General features: G+C 44.7%; 1 non-coding gene across 1 annotated transcript; it reads left to right on the forward strand.

Annotated features, from left to right (window-relative positions):
- Positions 1-15,882: 15,882 nt before the first annotated feature.
- Positions 15,883-15,986, forward strand: LOC125935862 (U6 spliceosomal RNA). The gene has a single exon (XR_007461845.1). It is a non-coding gene; the product is annotated as a U6 spliceosomal RNA (small nuclear RNA).
- The last annotated feature ends 3,632 nt before the right edge of the window (positions 15,987-19,618 follow it).

Below are 19,618 nucleotides of genomic sequence, written 5' to 3' on the forward strand. Positions count from 1 at the left end.
TGGGAGGGGGAATGATGGTGAGCCCCCTGTGTGGGAAGCGGTTACTCTGGTGATCCCCCTGTGTGGGAGCGGGTACTCCAGTGATCCCAAACCTGGCTGTGTGAGTCACCCACAAGTGACTGTCTTGAGGTCAGTTTGGGGCTCTGGGGAGGCAGGAAGGGATTGGTTGTGGAGGATTCTGGATGTACTAGAAGATTCAGCAGCTGTAGGGGTAAGGATGGTGAAGAGGGACAGCTCTTTCCTGTTCTTCCTCTTCCTAATCTGCAGAGCCCTGTAGCCCCTAAATCCGGCCACTGTCTGCCTACAGCCTCAGATCCCCTCACAGCATCCTGCTCTCTGCTCTAGGTCCCCTTCTCCTGCCCTGCCAGCCCCACCCACCTCCTTCTATATGAACAGAGGAAAGAGAAAGGCAAAGGGGGCCTCAGGGAATGAGAGCCTGTGAAGTTGGAGGGAGGCATTAGTTTCATTATCCCAGTATCCCCTCCCACCAAATCATCCCTCTTCAGCATATTCCATACACATATGGCAGGCTCTGTAGGGGTAGGTGTAACAATAATGGTTAGTGAACACTATGCTGAGCATACACAATCCCAATTAATCCTCATAATTTTGAAGGTACCAATTGTTAGCTCCATTTTATTGACAGGAAAACTGAGCCTTGGAAAATGTGAATGCCTTTGCTCAAGTTACACAGCACATAAGTGGACTCCCTGCACAGAATACCCTAGTTTTCCAAAGGTTCCTTCTAAGCTGGTGTTTCTTAAGCAGCAAATTGAAACTCAGAAGTCTTTTTCTTGGTGAGTGCAGGTCCCAGGCTAATCCCCAAGACCCTCCCACCAGGTACTATGTCTGTGGATGCAGTGAGGGGGACCAGGCTAGGGAGTGGCAGGGGAGCGGAGACTCCTTCAGGTAATCAAGTGAGGAACTTACATTTTTAACCAAAGCCACAGTTTTTAATAAATACAGCTTTACATAATTTTACTTTCCCCTTTATCTTTCTACCCTTTTTTAAAAAGTTTATTTATCTTGAGAGAGAGCGCATGTAGAGGAGGGGGAGAGGGGGAGGGGGAGAGGGAGAGAGAGAGAGAGCAAGAGCACAAGTGGGGGAGGGGCAGAGAGAGAGACAGGGAGAGAGAGTCCCTAGCAGACTGGGCACTGTGAGCACGGAGCCTGATGTGGGGCTTGACCTCATGAACCATGAGATCATGACCTGAGTCGAAATCAAGAGCTGGATGCTCAACCGATGGAGCCACCCAGGCACCCCTATCTTTTTAATTATTGTTTGGCCCTGTTGCTCCCACTCGCATTCACTGACCACCCAAAATTGTGGAAGCAAGGCAGGTCTTCCTAAGCTTTCCTCTCTTCCAGTGGGCAATGGGCACAAGGTCCTGGAATTCATACAAAGTAACAAAAAGGCAGTCTACTAATTCCGGGTTCATTAGCATGGCTCGTTAATTATAAATACTCCCCCCTCCAGCCACCCCTCTCCCCAAAATACCCAAAGCAGATTAAGTTTTAACTTTTGCTGGCAGAACACCTGCTTCTGAAATTCCTCCTCCCTCTGCCTCCTAGGATTTACAACACAAAAGTAAACATTTACACTGGTTAAGATTTACCAAAAGGAAGTGAGGCCTGGAATGAATCCTTTGAAGTTCTGTCTCAAAAGAAGAAGGAGCCCTTTTTTAAATATATAAAATAAAAAACCTCAAAGCCTTCTGAGTGATGTCTGACTTGGGTTTGGAGGTAACCAGGCCTTCTCAATTTTTCACTTGGACCTTGACACCAGCATATGTTAAATCTTAAGTATAACTCAAAACTACAGGTCTCTCTGCTCCAGGGTAAATGAGGTTATCAGTCAATAATGCAATCAAGTAGCTTCCTGGAAACTCTAGGGTAGAACTTTCTTCCTGATGAGATATTACCAAGGGGGTAGAAAACGGTACCCTATAGAGGGGGAGCCAAAGGGCAAGGCCAACTTTACAGGCGGGAAAGATCTTGAGACCCACCTGTTCCCTCCAGACAAAGCTGATATTCTCAGTGAGGCATGTCTGTTTTACTGGAGGTGGGAGAGGGACAGGGCACAGCCAGACCAGGATAGATGTTGGTTAAGTTGACAGAGTAAGTACCAGGTGCCCCAGCAACCAGAGTCACCAGACACTGAGGTCATACAGATACCTTGGGGAAAAGGAAATAAAAAAAATTCCCCATACCTACCCCAAGATTGCTGGCATAAGCCAATGGAAATGCTATAGTCAGGAAAGGAAGGATGACAGTAGTTGTGTATCTGCATCCAATCAGAACCTTCTATTCCTTTAGTGACAGCACCTACAGAGCAATCAACCAAGAATCCTGAGCACATGGGGCAAGTCCCAGGCAGTGGTTGTGTGCACCTCTGAGTGAAGGAAGAATGGACAAAGCAAGGACTCACCACGAAACAGCACCATTAATAACTGACTTTGTCCCAGGCACCTGTCGGCTGCCCAATTAGTTCTCCGCTGCGGCCCAGGGAACAAGTGTTCGTATCCACACTGTGCAGATGAGATCATTGAGACTAGCTAACTTGGCCAAGGTTACAAATGATGCCTAAGCCCATTTTCTATTGCATTACAGTCTTCAAATGGAAGGTGTGTATTAGAAGCTGCTGCATGGTACACTCGAAGCAGCAGTGAACCTGGAATCCTCCGCTGTGGGAGGCCCAGCTCAGCTTTCCTTAGCTGGGTGACCTTGAGCAAGTCATTTAGCCCTCTGCAGGTGTTTCTGATCTCACTTCTGTCCTTAACCTCAGCATTTTAATGGGTTGCATAGTGGAACAAAGAGTCCACATCCACCTACTTGCTCCAACTTCCTGGCTGATCCAGCCAAGCATTCAGAATTTTATCAGCATGAATGCAATGTATTTATAAGGCTTTTTCCTTGCTCCTGGGTCCCCTATAAAGAAAGAAGCATGGGGGCACCTGGGTGGCTCAGTCAGTTAAGCGTCTGACTCTTGATCTCAGCAGAGGTCTTGATCTCATGGTCGGGAGTTCAAGGCTCACAATGGGCTCTGCAATGGGCATGAAGCCTATGTTGAGAGAAGAAAAAAAAAAGCATGCTCCTTCCAAAATGAGCTTATATTATCATTATATATCCTTCCAGAGTTGGGAAAACAGCCAACTCTGTTGATGCTACAAGACACCATTTTACACTTGGGCTTTTGTTAGGTGAACATCTACAAACACTGGCTTTTCATGGTTCTTCAATCAAATTCAGCCCCAGCAAGGCCTCTTTACTTGGAGAGGGAGAGAGACACACACATCCAGAGCCCCTGAGCATTTATTCTTGCTGCCTCTAGCTTCCTAGGGCCTCACTAAGCCACAATGTCACTCAGAGGAACACCAAATTCAGAACCAGAACCGCTGGTTCTGGTTCTCAATTTGATCCAAGGACCAATTACAAACCCATTTCTCTGCACTTCTAAAGCTCCATTTTCCAACTTGTCAATTGGGTATGAAAGAATTTACCTCACAAGGTTGTCAGTGAAGAGCTCATGAGACCCCAGAAAGTAAAACCCTTTTAATCATAAACATTCTAGCATTTACTATGTGCTGGGCCCTTTAACACACCATTTGAATGAGTCAATATCAGACACACATGTCAGAAACAAATACAAAAATGTAGGACACAGGCTGAACAAATGAACCAACTGATAAATGAAGGAATGGAGGGAAGGAGAGGGGGAAGGAATTAGGAAGGCCAGTGGGGCCCTGAGTCATGTTCAGAAATTCTGGGGTTTTCTATGGGCACTGGAGAACCATGACAAGTTTCCGAGAAGAGCGATTTGCTCTGGAAAGCCCTATGGAAGAAAATTCCAATAGAAGCTGCAACCTGAGCTGCTGGGAAATGATCTTGGAGCCTAGCCACCCTGTTCGCCAGAGACGATAACAACAGCCAGTGCCAAAAAGGACACCTGAACTCAGACGGTGGCCATGGGGACCACAAAGGGCCAACAACTGCCAGTGGGGTGGGTCAGACTCTAAAAGACCTCAGCTCCCAAACGATCTCAACAGCTCTGTCCTCTCCAAAACGCAGATTTACAAGGATAAATTCTCCCAGATGCTCATTTTTGTTCTAGGTCTCAAGTGTGAAATAAGGCTGTCACGCCAGTGTCCTGAACCACTAACTTCTGTGCCCACATTCACCTCATTACCTTTAAACAAAATAAAACAAAATCAGTGCTATACTCTCAAGTTCACTGGAGTATTATTCACAATAGCCAAAAAGGTGGAAGCAACCCCAGTCTCCATCAATGGATGAATGGGAAGACAACAGGTGGCATGTACATACAATGGAATATTATTCAGCCTTTAAAAAGAAGGAAACTCTGACGCATGCTACAACATGGATGAACCTTACATTATGCTAGCGCATGACGCTACCTGAAATAAGACGGTCACACAAACACCAATACTGTATTCCACTGACATGAAATAGCTGAAGTAGTCAAATTCACAGAAAGTAAAATGGTGGTAGCCAGGGACTGAGGGAGAGGTGAATGAGGAGTTAGAATTTCATGGGTACAGAATTTTGGTTTTGCAAGATGAAAAGAGTTCGGGATATGGACAGTAATGATGGGTGCATAGCAATGTGGATGTGCTTAATCCTATAGAACCAGACACTTAAAAGTGCTTAAGACTGTACATTTTGCTATGTGGATTTTACCAGAATTTTTTTAAAGTTTGGCGGGGGGGGGGGGGGAGGAAAGAAGGAAAAAAAGGAAGGAAGGAATCATTGTTGGACTGTCAGTAAATGGGGCAGCCTGAAACAATGCAGCTCTCTGCCAAACAGGCACACCTCATCTGAGAACCTCCTCCCTCTCTTCCAGGCAACTTTTCATTATTGCTTAAAAATTCCCTTAACCCCTTCCTCCTGTCCCACCTGATGCTGACTCAGACCCTTTTAATATCTGAGTGGCAGGAGTCAGCCTTAGGGTGGACATTGCCATCTTATCCTATACCTTGGGACACCTGAAGTTCCCAGTGACCAACACTGACCACATCCATCACTCCAAGACCCAGCCCTCTCCAGCCTCAGGAACAACAGCCCCACGTCCTTGCTGGCATTTCATGTGAGACTGGCAGTTTCCAGAAAATGCTTTATGTCAAGAAGAGGTGAAGTGCCCTGTGGGAACTATCTGTAAGGACTCCTATCAGAGAGCCCCAGGGCCTGCTTTCTGAGAGGCACAGGAAGGACACAGATGGTCACAACGCCGAGCACAGAATGAGGCCATGGAGTTCAGTTTATTTCTGCCCACCTCTGTCCTCATCACTGACTCAAAGAAGATCAGCTTAGAATGAGGAAATGCCTCCATCAATCCCTCCCTTTGCAAAAAGCCGGAAAACTTGCTCTACTGGATCCAATCACTTATTCAGGTATTTTGAACTCAGCTATTAGGTATGTACACATTCAGGATTACTATGTCTTTTTGATGAATTAACCCATTATTACAAAAGCTCTGTCTCTGTATATGGTAATACTCTGGTTTTCGTATACTCTGTATTTTGTCTTATAGCCATTCCAGTTTTCTTTTGATTAGTATTTCCCCATCCTTTTACTACTCGTGTTTTCCTATCCTCTTTTAGCCCAGCTGTCTATTTCCGTTTAAAATGAATCTATCATAGGCAGCTTATAAACTTGAGGGTTGTTTTGTTTTTTTTTTTCTCCTCCAACCTGACAGTATCTGCCTTTTAACTGGAGTGCTTAATCCATTTACTTTTAATAAATTATTAATACAGCTGGATTAAAGTCTACGAACTTGCCAGTTGTTTTCCATTTGTCTCATCTGTTTGGTTCTTCTTTTTCCTACTTTAAAGACATCATCCACAATATACTATTTATGTTTGCTTTAAACAGTTAGCTTTTAAAGAAATTATGAAAAATTTTAGAAGTCTTTTATATTTCCGGGGCCCTTAATTTCTTATGGAGATCCAAGTTTCCATTTGATAAGATTTTCTTTCAGCCTGAAGAATTTCTTTTGACATTTCTTTTTTTGTAAGTCAGCTGGTGACAATTTCTCTCAGCTTTTATCTGAAAATATCTTGATTTTACCCTCACTTTTAAGGATTTTTTTTGTTGGATAGAGAATTGTAGGCTGCCCCCCCCCCCCCCCGCCAACCCCTCCCCAGCTTTAAGCTTTGCACTGTAGAGATATAATACAATTATACTTGGGCTTTGTTTCTGATGAGAAAACAGTAAAGTGTACTCATTGTTTTCCTGTACATAGTATTTATTCGCTGCCTGATTTTTAAGGTTTTTCTCTTTTATCTTTAGGTTTCAGCAACTTGATTATAATGTGTCTGGATGGGGTTTTCCACATGATTCTCCTGCGTGGGGTTTGTTGAACTTCTTGGATCTATAGGTTGATATTTTTCATCAACTTTGGAACTTTTTGGACATTATATCTTCAAATATATTTTCTTCCTCAATTTCTGTCTCTGTCTCCTTTCAAGAATCCAGGGGCGCCTGGGTGGCTCAGTCGGTTAAGCATCTGACTTCAGCTCAGGGCATGATCTCACTGTTCGTGGGTTCGAGCCCCACATCAACTTGGAGCCCGGAACCTGCTTTGGATTCTGTGTCTCCCTCTCTCTCTCTCTGCCCCTCCCCCACTCACACTCTCGCTCTCTCAAAAGTAAATAAACATTAAAAAATTAAAAACAAAAAAAGAATCCAAATACACATTTGTTAGACTGCCTGATGTCCCACAGATCGCTGAGGTTCTTACCTTTTTTCCCCAGCTTTTCTTCTCTCGGTGCCTTGTGTGGAGAGTTTCTTTTGCCCTGACTTCACACTCATGTGCTTTTTTTCCTACAATATCCAGGCTACTATTAGATCCATCTAGCGGATTTCTCATTTGGGATACTGTAGTTTTCATCTAGAATTTTTATTTTGTTCCATTTCTCTACTGGTTTATCTCCCTTTGAATTCTTTTTTTTTTTTTTTTAATGTTTATTTTTGAGACAGACAGAGACAGAGCATGAATGGGGAGGGTCAGAGAGAGAGAGGGGAACACAGAATCCAAAGCAGCAGGCTCCAGGCTCTGAGCTGTCAGCACAGAGCCTGACATGGGGCTCGAACTCACAGACCGTGAGATCGTGACCTGAACCGAAGTCAGACGCTCAACTGACTGAGCCACCCAGGCGCCCCTCCCTTTGAATTCTTAAACATAATACTTTAAGGTCATTTGCTGCTCATTCCATCATCTCTACCATCTCTGGGTCTCTAGAGTCTTTCCTTCTATGTCTAAGTACCTATTCTATCATATGCTGGACATGATGAATACTGAGCTGCTGAAAATCTGTTTAAAAACGTTTTGTTGTGATCGGCAGTGAATTTATTGGCAGATCAGCTTTATTCTCTTGCAGCTTTTTAAGCTTTGTTGAGCCATGAGTTTAATGATGGAAGTCACTTGTTAAGAATGGTGGAACAGAGAAGTATAAGGAACCTGGGTCCTTGATGACTATGTGGAACCACCACTCCAATCCTGATTGGCCTTTTTTTATTTAATGTGATAAAGAAGTAAAGTACTATCTTGAAGGTAAGCCATTGTTATTTGACTTGTACTGCCAGCAGCTAAACACTCTGTTAAAAGTACTAAATATCTACTAAGTAAAGCAGGTGTTGGGGGATAAAGTAATTTACAAGTTAGATGTGGTTCTTGACCTGTCAGAGCTTACAGTCTAGAGCAGGAGGTGGCAAACTAGGGCCTGCAGGCCAAACTCATGCATTGCCTGTTTCTGTAAATAAAGTTTTCAATGGGACAGAGCCAATATTTGTTTACATATTATCTATGACTGCCTTTGTGCTATAAAGTTGAGTAGTTAAGACAGGCAGTATGGTCCACAAAACCTAAAATATTTACCAGCTAGTTTTTTATAGAAAAAGGTTGCTGAGTCTTGTCTAGGGTAATAGTTCTCAAACATTCTGGTCTCAGGACCCCTTCACTGTCTTAAAACTTGAGGACTCCAAAGAGTTTTTGTTCATGTGAGTTTTATTTATCAATATTTATCATATTAGAATCAGAGAAAATGTGAAAACACTTATTTCTTTGAAAATAATAATAATCCCATCACATGTTAACATAAACAATGTTATAATTAAATGTTTTTAATTTATACATGTATAATTTAAATGTTTTTATAATTAAATGTTTTCTAAGTCCCCTCCAAAAACATTAGTGAGAAGAGCGGCATTACTTTATATTTTTGCAAAATTCTTTAATGTACAGCTGAAGAGAAGATAGCTAAGTCCTAAGATCTGCTTTTGCATCAGGGTGTTGCAAAATCACACAGCATGTAGCCTCTGGAAACTCCACTGTCCTCTTGTTATAGATAGAAAGTAAAAAAAGCAAATAATTTCTTAGTATTATCATGAAGTTTTGACTTTGCAGACTCACTGAGAGAATCTCAGGGACCACACTTTGAGAATGGCTGTCTAGAAAAGTCCTAGGCGGACATTAAACAAATAACATGAGGTTGGGGCACCTGGGTGGCTCAGTTGGTTAAGTGTCTGACTTCAGCTCAGGTCATGATTTCATAGCTGGTGGGTTCAAGCCCCACATCAGGCTCTGTGCTGACAGCTCAGCCTGGAGCCTGGAGTCTGCTTTGGATTCTGTGTCTCCCTCTCTCTCTGCCCTTCTCCCACTCATACTCTGTCTGTCTTTCAAAAATAAATAAACATTAAATAATTTTTTTAAAAGAAATAAATGGTATAATTAAATAATTATCATTAAACAATTGATTAAAATTTTTTTTTAATTTAAATTAAATGACAGCTCAAGCTGTCAGCACTGGGGCTGTCCCTGGGCTCGAACCCAGTAACTGGGAGATCATCACCTAAGCCGAAGTCAGCCACTTAACCAACTGAGCTACTCAAGCACCTGTAACAATTGATTTAAAAGAAAAGAATAAACACTGAACCTGGCCCCATCTGGGGAGTCAGGGAGTGATTTCTTGAGTAAATGGTGTTTCAGGCTGGGCTTGGAAAAGACAGTTAAGCAGGTGAAGGCAAGAGAGGGGAAGCTCTCCCTTCCTTCAGTGTGTCTGCTCCTCCTGCCTGGCTAAGGAAATTGGGTTAGGCTCTGGGGAAGGATCAGAAATGAGGATGACTTTCCCATGACATCCTCCCCTGGGGGGACCAAGGCAGAGATATGCTCTGGGAAACAAAGGGAAAGCTTTAACCCCAGGGTCCTCCTGACATGCCTGGAATCTATCCCAGGGACAGGGAAATCCTGATTTCTCTGGGACAAAAGCTGGTATTCTACAGATGGGGCACTATATGGAGGCCCAAATGCTGACACACAGGGGACCCAGGCAACGCAGGCCTGAGGACAGTTATCCAGGTCCTTAGGATGTGGTATCCTATGGTAACAGAGGTAGCAACATCAACCCTTAACTCACTGTCTTCCTTTAAGGCATTCAGAACCACTCGTCATCCAGATGGTTAAAGTTGTCAAAGATGTAAAGATGGTTAAAGGCTGTCAAAGTTACTGGCTGAGGGACCAGAGCAGCTCCCTTCCACCAGACTGCCTGGCCTCATCCCATTTCCCAGTTGCCCACTCTGCAAACACTCACTCTCAAACCCAGATTCTGCCAAGTTTCAAGATGGATGTTGGAGGCTGCCGCTGTTCTTTTTCCCCCTGACATGCCCACCTTGGGGTGGAAAACCACCAGATTCCAGCTACCATCTCACCCCAACATCCCCACTTGAAAAAAAAAGCAGGCAGAGAAGAAAACAACCCCTGGCTGATGGAAGGCAGCTGATTCTCTTCTGTTCACAGTAATGATGCCCTAAAGTTATCAAAAACACGTAAGGAGTCTTGAGGTATTCGATAGGGCTTCTCTGTATTAGTTCCTTGAATCCTCTCAGTAACCCCATGAGATCAGTTTACATATTATTCCATTTTACAGATGAGAAACTGAAGCACAGAAAGATCTTGCAGCTGACCCAGGTGACAAAGTCAGGAAGAAGTGGAATCAGCATTAAACCCAGGCAATTTGGTTTCTAAGATTCAGCTCCTCAAATGTACATTTTACTGCCTTTCTATATTCAAAAGGACACAAGGAGTTAGTTTTTTAAAAAGTATCTGTGTAGGGGCATCTGCGTGGCTCAGTCAGTTAAGCATCCAACTTTGGCTTAGGTCGTGATGTCATGGTTCGTGAGTTTGAGCTCCGCATCAGGTTCTCTGCTGTCAGCACAGAGCCTGCTTCAGATCCTGTGTCACCCCCATCCCAGCCCCTCCCCAGCTCACTCATTCTCTCTCTCTCTCAAAATAAATAAATAAACTTAAAAAGTATCTGTGTAGATGTTCAACACCGCTAATCATTAGGGAAATGCAAATCAAAACCACGAGATACCATCTCATATCCATTCAGACGGCTAATATAAAAAAACCCAGGAAATGACAAGTGTCTTGGTGGGGGTGTAGGGAAATTGGAAGCCTTGTGCACTGCTGGTGTGAAGGTAAAATGGTGCAGCCACTGTGGAAAAGAGTGTAATGGTTCCTCAAAAAATTAGAAGTAGAATTACCATATGACCCAGAAATTCCACTTCTGGGAATATATCCAAAAGATTTAAGGCAATGACAGGAATAGACATCTGTACACCCTTGTTTATAGTGGCATTCATGATAATCAAAAGGTGAAAGCAACCCATGTGTCCACGAATGGATGAGTGGATAAATATAGTATATACACATACAATGGAATACTATTCAGCCTTAAAAAGGAAAGAAATTCTGACAACTAAGGGAAATGCTAAGGGAATTATGCTAAGGGAAATAAGCCAGTCACAAAAAAGACAAATACTACATGATTCCAGTCATATGAGGTACCCAGAGCAGTCAAATTGGTAGAAACAGAAAGTAGAATGGTGTTTGTCAGGGGCTGGCTGGGGGAGAGGTGAATGAGGAGGTGAGAGTTTAATGGATACAGAGTTTCACTTTTACAAGATGAAAAGAGTTCCCCTGAATTGGACCCTTAAGTGGTTAAAACGGTAAATTTTATATTTTCCCCAACCAAAAATAAATTTATGTGTTTTTCTGTTTAAAAAATTTTTTTAATGTTTATTTATTTTTGGGAGAGACAGAGACAGAGACAGAGCACGAGTGGGGCAGCGGCAGGGGCAGAGACAGGGAGACACAGACTCTGAAGCAGGCTCCGGGCTTGGAGCTGTCAGCACGCAGCCTAACGTGGGGTTCAAACTCACAAACGGTGAGATCATGACCTGAGCCAAAGTCATATGCTTAACCGACTGAGCCACCCAGGAGCCCCTTTTTATTTTAGGGAGACGGAGGGACAGTGTGGGAATGTGCGAGAGGGTGAGAGGGAGAAGAGGGTGCGAGAGAATCTCAAGCAGCCTCCATTCTTAGCACAGAGCCTGACTCGGGGCTCAATTCCATTACCCTGGGATCATGACCTGAAAGAATATCAAGAGTCAGACGCCCAACCAACTGAGCCACCCAGGCACCCCAAGGATAATTTTTCAAGTTTACCTTTTAAAACATTAATTTAGGGGCACCTGGGTGGCTCAGTACATTGATCTGACTCGACTTCAGTTCAGGTCATGATCTCACGGTTTGTGGGTTCAAGCCCCACATCAGGCTCCGTGCTGACATTGCGGAGTCTGATTGGGATTCTCCCCACTCTCCACCTCACCAGCTCTCACACGTGCTCTCTCAAAATAAACATTTAAAAACAGAAGAATCCTTGTAATACACCTTAGAATGTCTATTATTATAATTACAGTAGGAATTACCCTGAATAATTTTTTTTTTTTAAGTGTGGAGGGAGTGACTACATTTCTGAACTTCTGGAACTGAGAGCCTTTGCAAACAGATTAAGTGCTATGGCCTTTCCCTGGTCCACATGCCAAGCCAGAAGAGGTGATTAGCAGGCTTAAACTACTGGTTTCTAATCAGAAAGTTAAAAAAAAAATCCTTTGTCAAAGAAAACAGAACAAAGGGCCAGTAGGCCCAGGAGTTATACAATAAAAGCTGGCTCATGCTGTGTAAAAAGGCCCTTCCATCTCCTCATGGCTGTGTCCTCCTAACACCGTGCTCTTCATGACATCCAGGGCTATTGTACTGTATTGATAACACATCATTCAGTGTGGTGTGGGCTCTCACAAAGGCGGGCAGCGCCCCTGCGTGCAAGCAGGACATTTGGGAGACAAATCCCAGGAGTCGTTAGCAACTGCATCGACACTGTGAACTGTTCCCATACACTTGCCTCTCCTTCCCACACAATCCTGCTTCTCTGTCTCTCTCCAGTGTGTTGAGGATATTGGGAATACTGGAGAACAGGACTCTTTCTGAAAAGGCCTCCATGCTCACTTTTCCAAACAGCTATAGATTCTAAGAGGCCAGGGGCCAGAGAGGGAAATAGAAGAGGACGGTATGGTAGGGGGAAGGGCCCTGCTGCCCTGCTGCAGTGCCTGGGAGCTGACAGGGAGCATGTGTCCTGTGGGTCATCAAAACCTCACCTCCTCCACACACCACGGCCATGCTACCCACCAACCACTGGGCAGCACCTCCTGTCCTCATTGCCCTACAGAGGAGGGTCTGTGGGAGCTGGCTGCCTGTGGACTCTAGGAAGGACGCAGGAACTTCCTCCAGCGCCCGGATTCCAGCCATAGCACCCTGGAGAGTGCGAGAGCTTAACTAATTCTCAAATCAGGACACATACACAAAACCCTCTGAGAAGTGGTGGAGAACTCAGCTAGTGTTAGCAATGTTACATCAATGCAAGCCAAAGACCTCCAGGAGACAAAGTGGCAGTGACGAGCACTGAGCCGTCCTGGATGGAAACCCGACTCTCTTGCCAACTTGCTGTGTGACCCTGATAAATTCCCTAACCTCCCTGGGCCTCAGCTGCTTCATTTGGAAGGCGAGGACAAGCAAAACAGTAAATGCTTATGAAATTCCTTGGTACCCAGCAGCTGTCATAACCTCCAGGAAGTTTCCACAGCATCTAACAAGACTTTTGAATATAAAATCTTGACCAAATGATAGCACAGCACTGTCCTCCTCCTACAAGTAAATCAAGTGTCATTTGAGGAGATGAGAAGAGAAAGGGAGTAGATTCAGAAATAATACCCTTATGAAGAAAGCACAAAAGAAACTCAGTAATTACCTACAACCTTAGCAGCAAACATCCGGAGGATTTGGACACAGCCCACATTAACTAGAATTGGACGCTCCCCTTTCATCAAGTCAATTTAAGAAGCATTTGCTGAGGGCCTACTGCATACTGAAGTCTCAGCTGCTCTGCCTGCCCCTAGAACTCAGCCAATCCTATCTTTTCAAAGGACCAAGGAAGGTTCTTAGCCTACTTTGGACTGAGAGCAGACTGCCCTTACCCTGACCTCAGGCATCAAGAGGTCAGTGAGGTCCCCTGTGGTCATAGCCGTCTGGGATAACCGTAGAGTTGCACCAAGACCCCTACATCCTGCTGGTGCTCAAAAGTCCCCTGCCTGCCAAACACACAGAGATAAGCAAGCAGGATCAGAAAAGGGACCCTGGACTTGCAAAGCAGGTTTCATGGTGCTCAAGTGAAGAATAAGGAACTGCATCTTGTTTTTCGAGAGAGGTGATGGGCCATGTTATCAGATCACAGGCATCTGGCTCTACCTTCACTGACATGATTGAGACAGCCTGTCCAGGGCTTCTCTCTGTGTGATTTCTGTTGGGTCAACAGTTACTGGTTTGGCAAACAGCAATTCAGAGCCTTACACAGAAAATCAGGGTAGCAAACACTGAGAAACTGGTGGAAAGTACTTGTGGGAGTTCCATGGTCCAATAGCGCTATTCTTTACCTCTCTTCCTGTCTGATGAGGTGGCTTGCGCAAGCTAGCGGCTCTGGATGTGGAGTCAGGCCGGGGCTGGCAAACTGGCCTTGAGTCTTGTCTTCTACATCAGGAGTCTCCTTGACCGGCAGGCAACAGAGCTGGACCCCCACACAGGTGGGCTGTATCCCCAGCCAATCAGAGCCATGGGCTCTCCCAGGGTCCAATGCTTGCCCTCTGGCTCCAAAACTTGACCGGATGAAGAAGAAAGGAGTCAAAAGGTGACAGACTTCCTTATCAGGAGGCTTGCAGTCCTCACCCTTTACTCTGTGACTTTCCCTTGGCCTCTCAGCTGCCTTCAGGGGTATCCATTCATTTATTAGTACCAATCAGGTGTTCGACACCACTGTGCTGGGCCTGGGAGAACACAGACACGAAAAGAATGATGGCTCCGTGGTGGGTGCATGTGACAAGGGTGCACAGAGGGGCCCTGACCAGAGCTGGGACAAGGCAGGCTCCCCACAAGAGGAGGCCCTTATGCTTAGCAGCACAGGGAGGGAGGAATAGCAGGCAGGGCACACACACTGTTCATGCAGGCGGGGAGGAGAGGGTTTCAAGTTGAAGGCATATGAGAATCCTCTGGGTAGTATATTTAAAATGCACATTCCTGAAAGCCCCAATGATATTCTGATTCAGTAGATTTCAGGTGGGGGCCCAGAAATCTGTTTTATGAGCTCCTTGGGGGAGTCTAAGGCAGGAGGTCTATGGACCACACTCTGAGAAACCCTGCTTTGAAGGAATGGAAAAAAAAAAGAGCCATTTGTGGCTTTGATGGAATATTGGTTTATTTTCCTGGAATTTTCCCAAAGGGACTTTGGCCAGCTCATTAATGATTCGTTCTTCCGTCATTTTACACAGACAGACATGCCAACATCAAACAAACTAGAAATGAACTCAGGGAGGGTGTTAGGAGCCCCCACTCACAGGGATGGCTGTCACTGTGTTCCACGAGATGACAATGGGCATCATCTCAGGAATGTGTCAGGTCAAAGTCCATGTTTACACCAAAGGCTGTCTACAGGTGAACTGGGGCCCAGAAAGCAGTGATGGGAAAGCCTCCTGGAATCTGGCCACACCTCCTCACCAACCTCACACCAGGGAAGGCAGGGCAGTCTTTAGATGTCTTTCAGACTTTCTCTGCAGCCCACAGCTGGCTCCCTGCCCCTCCTGTCCTGGGTCCCCCCTACCAGAAGCCTGGCCTCTGACACCCCAGCGCCACCTCACTCAGGCTCCTCCTAGCTTGGACCGGGGATTGCATGTTGGGGCTCTGGCTCAACCAGCCTAAGCCTTGGCCGAAGGCATTGTTTCTACTAGTACCTGTGCAGCAATATTTTTGTCCTATTCAGTGCTAGTTCCAGGGAGTCCACCATTTATTTCGCTGGCTCAAGACTCTGCCTGGGAAGCTTATGGGGGATTCCCAGCCCTCCTTGCTCTTGCCACTGGTCTCTGAGGCCTGGAACCCTGCCTTTGTGATCTCTGCCAAGTGCCTGCTGGGCTGCCTCCTTATTATGTGTTAGAGCCACAGGCACTAGCCTCCCAATGCTTCCCAACTTCCCACTGCCCCATGTTCCCAAGGGCCGAGTTCGGCTACCCTGGGGACTTCCCACACAGTCTGCATCTGCTTGGACCCAGCTGCTGAATACGCTGCAGCCTCAGGACCTGCCTTTTGTCAGCAGGTGTGATCCCCTTTCAACTGACCTTCACACCCCATCCAGCTTCAATCCCTCATCCCATGCGGAGCTCTGGGAACAGGCTAAGAACTCTTTTCCACGGACAGTGTTTATAACTGGTTGTAATAATCCAGTGTTTACTGATAATACAGCTATGTGGGATACCCTACATCAGAGTTTAGTAAGAGGCACAGTCAGCCATAGAACAAAAACCAAAAATTAAGGCGAACAAACAAGCCAAGGCTATGCAATGTAGTACCGAATGGTCTGGTCAGTGCTACTCAAACACGAACGTGCGTAAGGGCCACTGAGATCTTGTTAAAATGCAGTTTCTTATGCTTGCTTCGGCAGTACACATATACTAAAATTGGAACAATGCAGAGAAGGTTAGCATGGCCCCTCCGCAATGACCCACAAATTCACGTAGCATCTCATGTTTAAAAACAAACAACAACAAAAATCAGTTTCTGATTCAGCGGGCCTGGAGTGGAGCCTGAGATTCTGCATTTTTAGCAAGATCCCAGGCGATGCTGATGTGCTGGTCCACAGCCCACACTTCCCGTAGCAAGAAGGCAGGGATCACAAGAGCGAGTGGGAGTTAGCCACACAGAGGTGAGGCCAGAAGCAGAGCTCAGAATCCAGCATGTGCTCAGATACAGTAACCACCAGGTCTTACTCACTGCCACTGAATCAGAACAATCTACTCTAGAAGTTCCGAGAAAGAATGACCTGGGGATGGCCACGTGCCCACAGCCTGTCCTGAGCAGACAGTTGCTGTGGTTGGCACCACGGCATCCCTGACGCTTCCCTTGTCATGGTTTCCTGTACCAGACTGAGTCCAAGTCAAGGTCAGCTCTGTGATTTTTTCCAAACCAGCATTTCTCATACGAATTTGAAATTCTGGACACCAAGTTAGCTGTGGTTGCTGGGCTGAAGGGTTATGAGACAGGCTGGGGCGGTGATAGGGGTCATCTAATGCTGTGGTAATATCATAACTGCTAACATTTTTGAGTATTTAGTCTGAGCCTTGTTGTCGGTTAAGTGCCTTACGTGGGAGAATCCATGGATTCAAAGTGAATGGCAATTTAAGAGTGAGAGCTCTGAAGCCAGACAACCCGAAACTGAACCCCAGTTTTGCCACTTTCTGTGTGACCTGGAGCAAATTACATTAGCCCCCTCTATGCCTCCACCTCCTCCTTTGTAGATGGGGAGAGTTATAGTACCTCTCCTAGATAGTCAGTGTGACAGCTGGCTGAACTAATAAATATAGAATATTTAGCGTAGCACTTAGCATTCAATAAAATCCTGGCTATTATTTTCTTATGCTTAGCCTTACTTGTAGAAAACCAGGAAACTGAGGCTCAAAGAGATTAAGTAGGTTGCCTGAAGTTACACAGCAAGTTAGAGGCAGAACTGATTTGAAACAAGGTTTGCAAATTTATGCAATTTATTTTAGATTTGTTGTTTGTAGATTTCAGGAGGCAGCAGAAACCTCTCATGGCCTCCAGTGGCAGCTCCCACCTGCCCAGCAATGGGGGCTGCTATTCCCTTTCTTAGATTCCTGTGAAATCTAAGCTCATAGCAGCCTCTTTTTTCAAGAACCACCTCGTGTGGGCTTTTCCTGCTTTTGACTAGAACAGACTTGACTTAAAGTAGATCCCTTCCAGGCAGGAGGAGGGAGGGAGATGATGGATGAGGGAAGAGGGAAGGCCCCATGGGGCAGGTAGCATCACCCGTGGCCTGGGAGGGAGGTGGGACTTCCCCGGATATAGGCAGGGGCTGGGAAACAGGCCCACAACGGGAGAATGGCAAAGTGCAGGACATGTTTGGGCACTGCCACTAATCCAGGTGGACTACAAGCAAGAGGACCAATGAAGACAGCTCCGTAACCACAGCTAACAATGACTGGCACCTACAATGCTGTTGGGCACTGTGTAAAGTATTTTAGACAGTTTAATTTAAACTTACTGAAATTGTACGAAGTATGGTTATGTAAGGGGATGTTTTGTTTCTTATACACACATATACAGGCATTCAGACACAAAAGATACTAAACACTGAAGTATTTAGTGGCAAAGAGACATGATGTCTAACTTGAGTAATAACCAATTTACTCTTAAATGGTTTATATATATAATGGTCTTATATATTAAATTATATGCGTTTGTATATATATACAAACATACATAGACTCACAAACTTACACGTAGGGAAAATGAGAGACTATAAGGTAACTGGGTAACATAAAAATTGGTAAATGTGGGTAAAGGGTGTATGGAAATTTCTTACATTTTTGCAACTTTCCTGTAAGTTTAAAATTATATCAAAATTTACAAGATTCCAAAATGTGCATGGGAAAAAGATTTTTAAAATATCTTTAAAAATAGTATGAGGTCAATACTACTATCACCACCATCTTATTAATGAGGAAAGTGAGGCAAAGAATGAGGGATGTAGAAAATGGAGTGGGACAGCTTCGAGAGGTTTTGACTGTCAAACTCAGAAGGATGTCCCTCAGTAAACTCAGGAGGGCCCTAAAGAGTATGAAGAGAGGGGTGGTCAGCTTTGGCTTATGTAAGACTAATCTGAAAGCAGGCTACAGGTTGGCTGGAGGGGGAGGCCTCTCATTTTGTCTTTATTTTCAATTAAGCTTCAATAGGAATGAACAGAAAAGGAAGGAGGTGTCAGAGTCTACAAAATAAAGGGCAGAAGAATTGGCAGTTAGATAGGAGGAAGAATCCAGATGATGAAAACAGGGGTTGCCTGTGTGTGGTGGGGGAACTGGGTAAGTGGGGACCAGGTGGGAGGGGTACCTACATTTTGCTGTACACCTTTTGGATCTTCAGAATTTGAACCATGCAGGTTTAGCATGGCACTTTCTCATGGTAATGGCAGAAAAGGCAAGAGACCAGGGCTGGATTCAGGTTTAGATCTGTGGTAGACTGACTGCATGCAGTGTTTGTGTGGACCCAGAAATGATGTCCAGCAGATAACTGGAAATGGGCATTTGAGCTTTCACTGTGGAGGAGGTAGCAGAAAGCCTGGGGTCGGTCACAGGACACTATTAGGGAAGAGCAATAGGAGATAAGGCCAAAAAATGCCTTTCCTTTCCTGCATAAGAGTGACTGCCGGGGCACCTGGGTGGCTCAGTTGGTTAAGCATCTGACTTCAGCTCAGGTCATTGTCTCATGGTTCATGAGTTTGAGCCCCGCATCAGACTCTCTTCTGTCAGTGCAGAGCCTGCTTGGGATCCTCTGCCCCCCTCTCTTCTTGTCCCTCCCCAAATCGTGCATGCTCTCACGTGCTCTCTCTCAAAAATACACAAACATTTAAAGAAAAAAAAAAGAGTGACTGCCAATAAAGGAGGTGTGTCAACACCACCACTATATGCCTGTGCATTGTTGGTCGGAATGTAAACTGGTATAGCCACTATGAAAAAACAGTATGGGGGTTCCTCAAAAAAATTAAAAGTAGAACTACCATATGACCTAGCAATCCCACCTCTGGGTATTTATTTGAAGCAAATGAAAACACTAATTCAAAAAGGTATCTGCACCCCATGTTCAGTGCAGCATCATTTACAACAGCCAAGATATGGAAACTGATGAATGAATGGGTAAAGAAAATATGGTGTATGTATACAATGGAATACTACCACCATAAAGAACAATGAAATATTGTGTTAATATGGATGGACCTTGAGGGCATTAAGGTAAGTGAAATAAGACAGAGAAAGATAAATACTGTATGATTTCATACGTGGAATCCAAAAACAAAACAAAACAAAACAAGCTCACAGATACAGAGAACAGATCGGTGGTTGGCAGAGGCAGGAGGTGTGGCGGGCAAAATAAGTGAAGGAGGTCAAAAGGTACAAACTTCCATTTATAAAAATAAGTCCTGGAGATATAATATACAGCATGGTGACTACAATTAACAATATTGCATTGCATTATTTGAAAATTGCTAAGAGTAAATATTAAAAGTTCTCATCACAAGAAGAAAAAATTATAACTATGTATTGATGGATGTTAACTGGACTTTTGTGATGATCATTTTGCAATATATACAAA

This window comes from Panthera uncia (genome assembly GCF_023721935.1).
Source record: "Panthera uncia isolate 11264 chromosome A1 unlocalized genomic scaffold, Puncia_PCG_1.0 HiC_scaffold_17, whole genome shotgun sequence".
In the NCBI taxonomy this organism is placed as follows: Eukaryota; Metazoa; Chordata; class Mammalia; order Carnivora; family Felidae; genus Panthera; species Panthera uncia.